Here is a 12398-nt window from a genome sequence, read left to right as displayed (position 1 = left end):
TAACCTTTCACCCTGCAATAACATATTGACATTCTGTAAGTGTGTCATTTAAAATTGTGAACTGAGATATGGCCTCTGAAACCATGATTCAACCATGGCTCAACCATTACAGGGGTTACACAGAGAAAATAAAATCATTTCAAATATGGAAGTCTAAACCAGATCAAAATCATATCAAAATCATTATGTACCAATTTAAAATGAGATTATAGCAAATCAAATTAAACATTCGGATCCATCAGATTGGAACTGGCATGTCAGTGTTCTCAGTGGCGCAATTTCTCCGACATGTGACAGGAGCCTCCCACTATATGCAGTAAAATGTATTTTCTGGAAACAGATGAAAAGGTGATTTCAGGGATGGGAGATATTTTTTTCCCTTTTACAAAGATGTATTTTACTCCACATCACACTTTACGGAGCCACATTACTGAAAGCATTATACTGTGATTCTACATATTTCTACACTTCAGAAAGAATTATTGATGGCAGAACTTTGATATGACTCACAATTCTGAAGATTAGAGGCCTTCATGCAGTTTGATAAACTGCAGCTTGTGGCAGTCTATGTGATATTCATACATTTAATATGGGTAACCAGGACTGACGCTTCTGCCCATGCCCGACTCTTTACAGCAAATGAATACACATAACACCAGGCTGGGGATCAAACAGGCCGCAGCTTTTATTAACAACATCCTGGAGCCCGAGCCAGTTCATCATCAAAACAGATTCCCCCTCCCCCGCCCATCCGCCACCAACCAGCAAGACGGGCACTCCCAGGCTATCCCAGCCTGTATATACTCACATCATTGGAACGCCCCTCACAAACCCCGCCACCACCCAGCAAGGAGCCGACCAAGTCGACCCCCGCCACTGCCCCAGCATGGAGTCATACCAGCAACAACTACGCCCAGTTGTTCTGTTAGGAATTCCTGACCTGACCCGTCAAGTCAGACAATTTTAACCACAGCATATTCCCCGAATCAGCTTGGGCTACCCGCTATAGGTGCAGGTAAGAATTAACTGCAACCCCCAAAGATGCGGCCAGGATCCCCACTCAGTATGTATTCCAAGGCCTCTTGAAGCGCATTCAAAAAGAGGTCCAAGCCTACAAAGGATAAATGGACTCATCCCTCCTAACTACCCCACCTCGAGGTCCCAGGCCCAATCATGGCGAATATGAAAATGAAAATACAGCCAACCAAGAGCCAATCTGCTGGTTTGCCTTGGCACGACAATGGCGCCAAACCTTATTTGCGATCAAAGCAGGCCTTGGAATTATATCGGACCAGCAGATTACAGTAGCAGGGAACAAACAGGAAACCGTCACCAGGTTTCTGTGCACCATGCCAATGCACCTGTGGCCCGACATTTTGCCCCAGTCATTCCCGCCCAGGTGGATGATTATAACCTGCGGCGGGCTAAAACAGCTGAACCCCCTTTGCAGACAATGCAGTAACTCCGCCCAATGCATTCCCTGTCACCCAAGCCAGCAAACATTCACCCCCCCCCCAACCCTCCAAGTCCAAATGTGTGCCCTTGGGCGTGGGAATGGGCCCAAGCTACTTAGGAATGCCCCACAATCCACACAACTGTCCCCCAGCGTGCTGCACCTGCAAAGAGAAAACAATATCTCAGATGTCTTAAGAATTACCGGGCCGCACATATCTGGTAAAAGCATCTGACTTCCACCTGCCAATCCTTTGTATCACTACACCTGACAGACCGGAGCTCACCGCAGATATCGCTGCCCGATCCGGAAGGAGTGAGCCCCAAACCTCGCGGTATCCAACCCCAATGCAGACAAACACGTCCGCAAAACTGCCTCAAACTGATACTTTGTCAGGGGCCGCAAGTCATGGTGAACCAGAAAATGAACCCCCTCCTCCAGGCGAATTTGCCCAAAAGCCATTGTGTTCGCCACAGGGTAGGTCTGCAATCCCGGAACCGAATGGAGCACCACCGATGACCGTCTAGCCACCTGATCGGTTTTGGACCTATGAATAACTAGGGTAACTGTATCATCCCTGATGCTCACATTCCTAAATAAGAGACCAGAAGCCTCAGACCCCTGGGAGGCTCTCACTACCAACTCGCTAATGTGAAAAGTGCCAAAAAAGGTGAACACAAAGGCGAGATGAAACAGACAACACTCGTAGTCATTATTACAAATACTGAGCAACAACTCCCATAGTTTTACCAAAATCTCGTGAGTAATAGGGAGACACTTATCAGGCACCGGTGCGGACTCACGGGCCCACTCCAGCATCAACCAACGAAGCAGGAATCTCCCTACGGGAAAACCCCAGCCCTAAGCTCTCATAAAAAAGGAGAATCTGGCCAATTGCCTACCCACTGATGCCCTGGAATCCCTGCTCTCCCTCGAACTCTCAATAAACTGCACGATGTATTCATCTGAGACGGGACCCCCTTGACAACCCAAACCTGCCAGGAAAGACACAACCTTGTTTGCAGACGCCACATAACTGCTCCAGATGGATGAAGCTAATGATGCCCAGAACAGCTTCCATGCTTCCGGGAACCAAAATTCCAAAGGAAATGTGGCACTGATGCTCCCTGCTGATCCGCTTCTGGTGCGAGCTCCCGAAACAAGGACAACTTGCAACCAGAAGGAGAATCAGCCACAGCGTTATCAACTCTGGGAACATGCCTAGCCCACACAGTAATATTCAATCCCATACAGAGCAGCATGAACTCGCGCAGCAGATCGGATACCAATATGTACTTCGCAGACCACCTATTAATGACATCCACCATACTCCGTTGTTACACCAAAACACAACTGTCCTGTCTTGAAATTACGATCCCCAAAGGAACACAGATATGACAATGGGGAACAATTCAAGGAATGTAATGTTCTTGGTAACCCCTGCCTCCTTCCAGTCCTCTGGCCAAGGTGCCGCAGACCAAGAACCCTGGAAGTAGGCACCAAAACTAACCGATCCGGCAGATCAGTAAATAATTCTAAGTCACAGTTCGAGACCGAGTCATCTTGCCACAATAACGACCCATTAAAATCAGACAGGAAACAATCCCAAATCCGTAAATCCTTCCGCAACTGCTCTGTTATGCGAATGTGGTGACCACTCTTCCGCAAATCCGCCATACTGGAACGCAACCTTCTCATAAAAACTCTAGCCATAGGAAGTACATGGCAAGCAAAATTCAGACTGCCCACCAGGGATTGCATCTGGCGCAGTGTTAGCTTTCTGGCCAGCAATGCACTGAACACTAGATCCCTCATGATCATCACTTTGTCTGCCCTCAAGCGTGAGATCATCTGGACCGAGTCCAACTCAATGCCCAAGAAAACCAGCTGAGTACAAGGACCCTCAGTCTTATCTTCTGCTAAAGGGATGCCAAAGTCAGAAGCAGTGCTCCAGAAACAGGTCAACAGGTGCAAGCAAGTCGACGAAGACAAGTCACCGACAAAAAGAAAATCATCCAAATAATGAACGATGTTCGCTACCCCGGGTCGCTCGACAACCACCCAATGAACAAATGAACTAAATGTTTCAAAATAAGCACAGGTGATGGAACACCCAATAGGCAGGCATTTGTCAAAATAGAATGCCTCCTGAAAATGGAAACCCAACAATGGGAAAAATTCAGGGTGGATCGGGAGCAGCTGGAAGGCAGACTCAATATCCATTTTCACCATCAGGGCCCCTGCACCACAATGACAAAACATTGACACCGCTGACTCAAAGGAAGCATACCGCACTGTTCAGAGATCCTTGGGAATGTAATCATTGACCAAATTGCCTTCCGGGAATGACAGATTATGGATCAAATGAAACTTACCCAGCTCCTTTTTGGGCACCACTGACAAAGGGGATAAAACCATGCCCTCGAAGGGAGGGATCTGGAAAGGACCCAAAATTTTTCCCAAGTCAATCTCCTGTTGCACTTTAGAGATACAACTTGAGCCAATTTCCAAACCGACGGGCAATTCTGTCTCTCCACTACACCCACCACACCCACAAAGGGAATATGAAAACCATATGCAAATCCATGGAACAAGAGCAACACAGCTTCCACTTTGTGATATCTACCCAACCATAGCGACATAGCTGCTAAATGGATGGGGGTAGGCGCCAACCCCATTACCTCATTTTGGGGTATTTTTTGCAGCAAACCTGCCCCCACTCCCAACACTGGATCATTTCGGACACTTGGGGGGCAGGGTGACCCATCCTGCAACTGGAGTAGGCGTGTTTGAACTTGCAGTCCGGGAAGTTACAGGCTGAACGGTTGAACTTCCAACACACATCTGGGAAACTGGCCCCAGCTTGACCGCCGCTTGCCAGGGTCATTCCAGTCTGAAAGGGCCACCCGCTAGGCATGCCAAACATCCCACTTACATCACCTCTGCCGGAAGACCCTACCTTGGCACACATCTGTGTCAAATCAATATAACATCATATGGGTAACCCACAGGTATAATTCTAGTGAATAAGTAATATATAAATACCTGTGTATAATTTAACACATGGGAGTTCACAAATAGCAAGAACATGAAAGGGAACTAAGAGGGAGACAAGTAATAACTGAAATAAGGATGTGTTAAGATATTTGTTGGCAGAAGGATAAATGAAATACATATACAAAATTGGTGCTATCTGGTTGTAATAATTTTTGATATATGGATGTATTTTAATATGGTGGCAATAGGTGAACTGTTGTATTAGAAATAGGTGCAATATTTTTGGTGTAATGTGATTGTGCATGTGTGAATGTGGTATGAGTGATAGTGGTGATATTGTTTTAAAATGAGTTTTTGGATTATAAAATTGTATTAAATTAAAAGATTAATAATAAAAAAAAGGGTTAAATTATACACAGGTATTTATATATTACTTATACACATCTGTGTCAACCATAAACCAACATCCCTACTGCCCCAAGTCATAAATTTGTTCTCCTCCGTCTGGTCCCTAAAATGCTCATCATAACTGAGCCATGACCAACCTTCATACACCCGGCTGGCCACCAGAATAGCATCAGCATACACCAGCATAGGGCCATACTGAGCTGGGTCACGATGACTCACCACACTCGCCAAGCGGAGGAATGAGCAAGTCCAGTTAAGTACATTGCGAGTCACCCTCTGCTGTGGACCCTGAAATCTATCCACACCACCCTTTTTCCTCTTCTCTCTATGCTTCCCCCTATGACCCTCCAGCAGATGGAAAATATCAATGTACTTACGCTGTCTGATCTTCTTGCGAAGCGACTTGGGTACATCCTACCACAACTCGGACAGGCTAACCTATGCAGGCACAGACCTCGAATGACCCTGTTCCCCTGCCCAGTTTTTCTTACCAGAACCTACTAAGGAAGGGCTAGAAGAAGTAGAAGAGAAGGAAGATGAAGAGAAAGAAGAATCTGAAGAACTGGACTTGGAACGCTTCTTTTTATGCAGCGGTTTCTCACGTTTCCTGGAAACCGAGGAACCAGGAGCCGCTGGCTCTGCAACCTCTCCCTGAGGCACCACAGCCTGTGTTGTCGCACTAGGAACCCTGGCCCTGGACAGAACCTGAGCCCCAATCTGCTATGGACCCGAACCCCCAGCAATGACATCAGACTCACCAGGTTGTCTGCTGCTCGCACTCATCCTAGTGGTGTTCGAAGCTCGAGAACAGCCGGTAGTACCCAGCGTACTGAGGGTTGAAAACTGGGAGCCGCTGGCAGGACCCATCTCACTGTGGTTTGGATCTCGGATGCTGCTGGTGTGGTCCAACTCACTGGGGGAAGAGGCCCGGAAGCTGGAAGTGGTCACCACCACCGAAGCCAGATCATTTCGCCAACACTCCTGTTGCGAAGATCCAGGGCCATCGACCAATTCTCTGGCAGAATAAGCCTGTGAAAAAGGAGCAGCAGCAACCAAAGCCCTGGGAGATGCCATGACTGCCAGACCTCCTGAAGGACCCCCGGAGAAGAAGGGCCACCAACGAGGCCTCATCAAAAAGATGGCGATGCCAGAACCCCTCGCCAAGAACCAGGTACACCACCCCAGGGGGTCATTGATGCAGGCTGCTTTCCTCCAAACCTCCCCTGGGGACACCCATACCAAGCAGGAAGAAATCCCTCACCCCATGGCTGAAGAAAAGGACCCCAGTTGTCCCTGGAGCCCCAAAGATATTCGGGTGCCCCTGCCCCTCCCCCCCCCCCCCCCCCCCCCCCCCAATGCCCAGCCAGTCATTGCCCAAATCCTGACCCGAACTGGAACTGGGATCACACATCCCAGAAAAATCCTCTCCCCTGTGTCTAGAAGGGGCCCACTGGGGTGACCTGCCAAAATGTGCCCAAGCCTCTGAGTCCACGAGGGTCCTGTGCTCCCTCCCCATCACACACACCCCCGACCCCCTGGGCACGGCATTCCCCCCAGTCTCCAACCCCCTTTGAACAGGCAAAATAAAAGTTTCCTGTTCTGCACTTCTCCCAGCTTCAGCACCGGACAGCTCCAAGTGTGAAGTTATAACAGGCACAGCAGCAGGGGCAGAGACAGAAACCTCTCGAGGTCCAAGAGTAGCACAGGAACTCTCAGTAGCTGTGTGAGTAGGAGGGGTAGGGCCACAGCTAGGCAGCATATTGGGACCCAGGGAAGCTGCCGATGTCCCTGACTTTCTCCGACTCAGAGAGGCCTTAATGCTGCGAGTCCTAGAAGCCCACACTTTATCACACACAGCCTCCGGATGCCTTGAGGCCCACCCCCTCGAGCTGGCTGCCTCGAAACATGGCGTGGCTGAGCCGGCCCCGACCTCCTCGCCACTGTGATGCTCACCCGGAGCAGTCTCAGGAGGTTCCTCTCACGGCATTGCTGCTTCCTCAGATGCCATCTCACTGCCGTGAATCAGGCCAAAGTGGACGAGCAGGAACGGGACTTGCAGCATCTGGCACAACTGCAGGCAAGTAGCAGAATGCTGATAGTCTCACAACAACCCTCCCTCAACTCCTCCCACTCCCATCTACCCCTGAAAGGGAGGAACCAATGGGTTCCCCAGCAGCAAGAGGTTTGAATTAAACCTTGGACTCCCCCCCCCAATCCTACCTCCTGCATAGGCTCACGGATATTGGCAGCAGCAGCTCCCCCAGCCCCCTTGTTCAGCCAGCTTGCCAGGAGGGAGCCTGGCACCATATTACAGTGGCCAGGCAGGTATGAGACCTGCCTGACCTTATAAAACAGTAGGGGTGTGCATTCGTTTGCAATGTATTGGCAATCTGCAACGTATATGCCATATTCGTTGTATTCGTGGGGGGTCACGAAACATATGGTGAACCCCCACGAATACAATGTATCAATAACGAATAAACTCCCACCCTACTGACCCCCCAAGACTTGCCAAAAGTCCATGGTGGTCCAGCGGGGATCCTTGAGCGATCTCCTGCACTTGGGCTGTCAGCTGCCGGTATTCAAAATGGTGCCGATAGTCCCTGTTACATAGTAAGGGCAAAGGCTATCAGTGCCATTTTGAATACCGGCAGCCGACGGCCCAATTGCAGGAGATCGCTCCAGGACCCCTGCTGGACCACCAGGGACTTTTGGCAAGTCTTAGAAAGGTCAGGAGTCCCCCCCCCCCCCAAGACTCGCCAAAAGTCCCTGGTGGTCCAGCGGGGTCCTGGAGCGATCTCCTTCACTCGGGCCGTCAGCTGCCAGTATTCAAAATGGCGCTGATAGCCTTTGCCCTTACTATGTCACAAGGGCCAATCAATGGCACCAATAGCCCCTGTGACATAGTAAGGCAAAGGCTATCGGCACCATTTTGAATACTGGCAGCTGACAGCCCGAGTGTAGAAGATCGCTCCAGGACCCCCGCTGGACCACCATGGACTTTTGGCAAGTCTTGGGGGGGACTCCTGACCTCCCCAAGACTTGCCAAAAGTCCCTGGTGGTCCAGCGTGGTCCTGGAGAGATCTCCTTCACTTTGAGATATTTAAATCTAAGGCTTGTAAATTTTCCTATTGTATCTGTTCTATCACCAGTTGATTTGTTTAAAAAATATGCTTTGGAGATTTAAAAAATTTCCCCTGAAGCCATACCACCAGTTGCCAAGGCTTTCTTTCTCCCTTAAGAAATGTGAGGTAAAGATATGGATCATGATCAAGGAAACCCCTTGGATTTAACACATTTCTTGGAAAACTCTGCTGAATTACAGATAACTAATAGAGGAACAATCTTGTTTCCTTCATCTTTCCTCAAGCTAAGGTGAAAGTACATTGTAGAAATCCCATCTTTGTATAACTTTCCTCATTCCATATCATATCAAATGTTCACTGATGTGTGCTGTGCTGTTTGTACATCTCACTTTGAATGTAAAACTGGCCCCAAAACCCTAGACTACCAACAAAACCTCACCTCGAGATACTAGATGACCCTCCTACAAAGGTATAAATAGTTGACTATTACATAGCCCTTATAAAGTCTCTCTCTCTCACACACATGTGTTGTGGTAATTTTAAAATTACCCTAATCACATAAAAAATGATGAATCTAGGCTATATTTTCCTTTTGAAAATTATCTCATTAAAACCACCCACAAACATTACTCCTTTTAATTTGTGGTATGGGAGAGTTAGTTTATGAGATCCAGCCCCAAAATTCTGGTCCTATGCCATTAGTATTGTGCCTTTTTTTCTTTGGCCCAAAATTCTTATTTAACCTCTACTTCTGGCTGATTTGGGATTATGGTATTAAATACGGCCTTCCTTTCTCTTGGAGTAAGTATGTGAAGAGACAACCTCTAAGGTGCGTATGCTCTATGATATATAAATTGAGCTCAGATTGGGAGCGTGTCACTCCAATGGGGAATTCATGTGCTTCGGCAGTGGGAGTCTGAGAAAAGGCTAAAATTATTTTGAGATTTCTAGTGCGCTTGCTGGCTCTTCGTCCAGCAGAGCCCTCTATTACCATGGATAATGGTATGCCAAAGGAATGCTGCTAGGCAAGAGGCACCTGGGAGAAGGTATTAGGGATGTGAATCGTTTTTTGACGATTTAAAATATCGTCCGATATATTTTAAATCGTCAAAAATCGTTAGGGCCACGATACAATACCAATTCCCCCGATTTATCGTCAAAAAATCGTAAATCGGGGGAAGGGGGAGGGCAGGAAAACCGGCACACTAAAACACCCTAAAACCCACCCCGACCCTTTAAATTAAATCCCCCACCCTCCCGAACCCCCCCCCAAATGCCTTAAATTACCTGGAGGTCCAGCGGCGGTCCGGAATGGTCTCCTGCAATTGAATCGTGTTGTCTTCAGCTGGCGCCATTCTGCGCCACCATTTTGCAAAATGGCGGCGCAAAATGGCGGCGGCCATAGACCAACACGATTCGACTGCAGGAGGTCATTCCGGACCCCCGCTGGACTTTTGGCAAGTCTTGTGGGGGTCAGGAGGCCCCCCCAAGCTGGCCAAAAGTCCCTGGGGGTCCAGCGGGGGTCCGGGAGCGATTTCCTGCCGCAAATAGTTTTCCGTACGGAAAATGGCGCCGGCAGGAGATCAACTGCAGGAGGTCGTTCAGCGGGGGTTCCGGACCCAGGCTGAACGGTAATTTAAGGCATTTGGGGGGGGGGGGGTCGGGAGGGTGGGGGATTTAATTTAAAGGGTCGGGGGTGGGTTTTAGGGTGTTTTAGTGTGCCGGTTTTCCTGCCCTCCCCCTTCCCCCGATTTAGCTACGGACTGCCGCTGGACCCCCAGGTAATTTAAGGCATTTGGGGGGGGGGGGTTCGGGAGGGTGGGGGATTTAATTTAAAGGGTCGGGGGTGGGTTTTAGGGTGTTTTAGTGTGCCGGTTCACGATTTTCACGATTTTCACGATACTCTAAACACCCAAACGGCGACGATACGATTCCCTCCCCCTCCCAGCCGAAATCGATCGTTAAGACGATCGAGGACACGATTCACATCTCTAGAAGGTATGAACCCTAACAACATTATGGGAGATCCTAGGACTTTAATAACATAAAAATATAATAAATGCAATTCTGGGTCAGACTATAGGTCCATCAAGCCCAGCATCCTGTCTCTGACAGTGGCCAATTCAAGTCACAAGTACCCGACAGGATCCCAAAAAATTGATCCCATCCTTCTTGTTCATAACCAGGGGTAAGCAGCGGTTTTCCCAAGTCTATATGACTAATGGTTTATGAACTTTTCCTCCATCCAGGAACATTTCTAAACCCTTTTTAAACCTAGTTATCCTAACTGCTTTCACTACATCCTCTGACAGAAAATCTCTCAGTTTAATTGTGTGTTGAGTGAAAACATATTTTCTCTGAAATGTTTTAAATGTACTACCAGTTAGCTTCATGGAGTGTCCCCTAGTCCTAGTATTATTTGAAAAGTTAAATAATCATTTCCTGATTTAACCCTTCCACCAGAACTTTATATCTTCTCTCAGACATCACATCTCCAGGCTGAAGATCCTTAATGTGATTCAGGCTTCCTCATAGGGGAGCTATGCCTTTTCACATTTTATGTTCATCTTCCCAAATGTATTACATGTGTCACCTATTCATGATTACCATTTACAAATTACAAGATCTAGAATTTTTTCAATTGCTGCACCTGTTTTATGGAATGTTATCTTTATAATTAAGACAAGAACAAGATTATTTAACATTTCAGAAACAAGCAAAGCAGTTTTATTTATTCAGGCATATGCTGAAGTGAAGAGTACAAATTGAGAACAGCTTAGAAGAAATGGGCTATAATTTCCTGAGTTATTATATATATTGTAATTTGTATGTGTATGATTTTATTGTTTTGTTTTTATATTTTAGATATTTTATAAAAAAAAATGTTATGCATTTTCAGTTGTGATCCACATTGAATGAAATGGATTCATGGAATATACAATGTTTTAATTAAATAAGTAAGTAAGTAAGTAAGTAAATAAATAAATAAAATGACATCCCCTGTATAATTTTGGTAGCTTTTCTCTATGAACATAAGAACATAAGATACTGGGTCAGACCAAGGGTTCATCAAGCCCAATATCCTGTTTCTAACAGTGGCCAATCCAAGTCACAAGTACCTGGCAAGTACCCAAGCATTAGATAAATCACAAGCTACTATTGCTTATTAATTACCGTCAAAGTAGTTTATGGCTTTATCCTCTAGGAACTTATCCAAACTTTTTTAAACCAATTTACACTAACTGCTGTAACCACATCCTCTGGTAATGAATTCCAGAGCTTAACTATGTGCTGAGTGAAAAAGAATTTTCTTCGATTTGTTTTAAATGAGCTACTTGCTAAATTTATGAAGTGCCCCCTGGTTCTTCTATTATCTGAGAGAGTTAATAACCGATTTACATTAACTTGTTCAAGTCTTATGTTCTTAAGTCCTTTCCTAATTTTATAGACTTCTATCATATCCCCCCTCAGTCGTCTCTTCTCCAAACTGAAAAGCCCTAACTTCTTTAGCCTTTCCTCATAGGGCAGCCATTCCATGCCCTTTATCATTTTGATCACCCTTCTCTGCACTTTCTATAGTGTAGCTATCTCCTTTTAGAGATGCGGTGATCAGAACTATACACAGTATTCAAGGGGTGGTCTCACCATGGAGCTATACAGAGGCATTATGACATCCATCCTCCATTTTATTTCCCATTCCCTTCTTAATAATTCCTAACATTCTGTTTGCTTTTTTGATTGCCACAGCACACTGGGCTGACGAGTTCAATGTATAATCCACTATGATGCCTAGATCTCTTTCCTGGGTGGTAACTCCCAAGATAGAACCTAATATTGTGTAATACAGCAAGGGTTATTTTTCCCTATATGCATCACTTTGCACTTGTCCACGTTACATTTTATCTACCATTTAGAAGCCCAATCTTCCAGTCTCAAGGTCCTCCTGCAATTGATCACATCCGCTTGAGATTTAACTAGTTCTACTATATCTTTTATGTGATGGAGTGACTAGAAATGCATACAATATCCAATATGGGGTACATTTTAAAAGACAGGGGTCGGAGCGCGCAAGGGGCTGCACATTTGTGCAACTTGAGTGTGCCGAGCCCTGCGCATGCTGCCCGTTCCCTCTGAGGCCGCTCTGAAATCGGAGCGGCCTCGGAGGGAACTTTCCTTCCACCCCCCGCACCTTCCCCTCCCTTCCCCTACCTAACCCACCCTCCCGGCCCTGTCTAGACCCCCCCCTACCTTTATCTGAAAAGTTACTACTGCCTCTGGGCAGTAGTAACTGCCGCGCACCGGCGCGGCAGGCCCCGACACAGGCCGCTGTGTCGGGGCACTTGGCCATGCCCCCAGACTGCCCACACGCCCCCGAACATGCCCCCAATCCGAAACCATGCCTCCTGGCCACACCCCCGACCGCCCCTTTTTGCAAGCCCTGGGACTTACGCGCA

Source organism: Rhinatrema bivittatum, chromosome 4, assembly GCF_901001135.1.
Source record: "Rhinatrema bivittatum chromosome 4, aRhiBiv1.1, whole genome shotgun sequence".
In the NCBI taxonomy this organism is placed as follows: domain Eukaryota; kingdom Metazoa; phylum Chordata; class Amphibia; order Gymnophiona; family Rhinatrematidae; genus Rhinatrema; species Rhinatrema bivittatum.
This window is presented reverse-complemented; position numbering follows the sequence as displayed.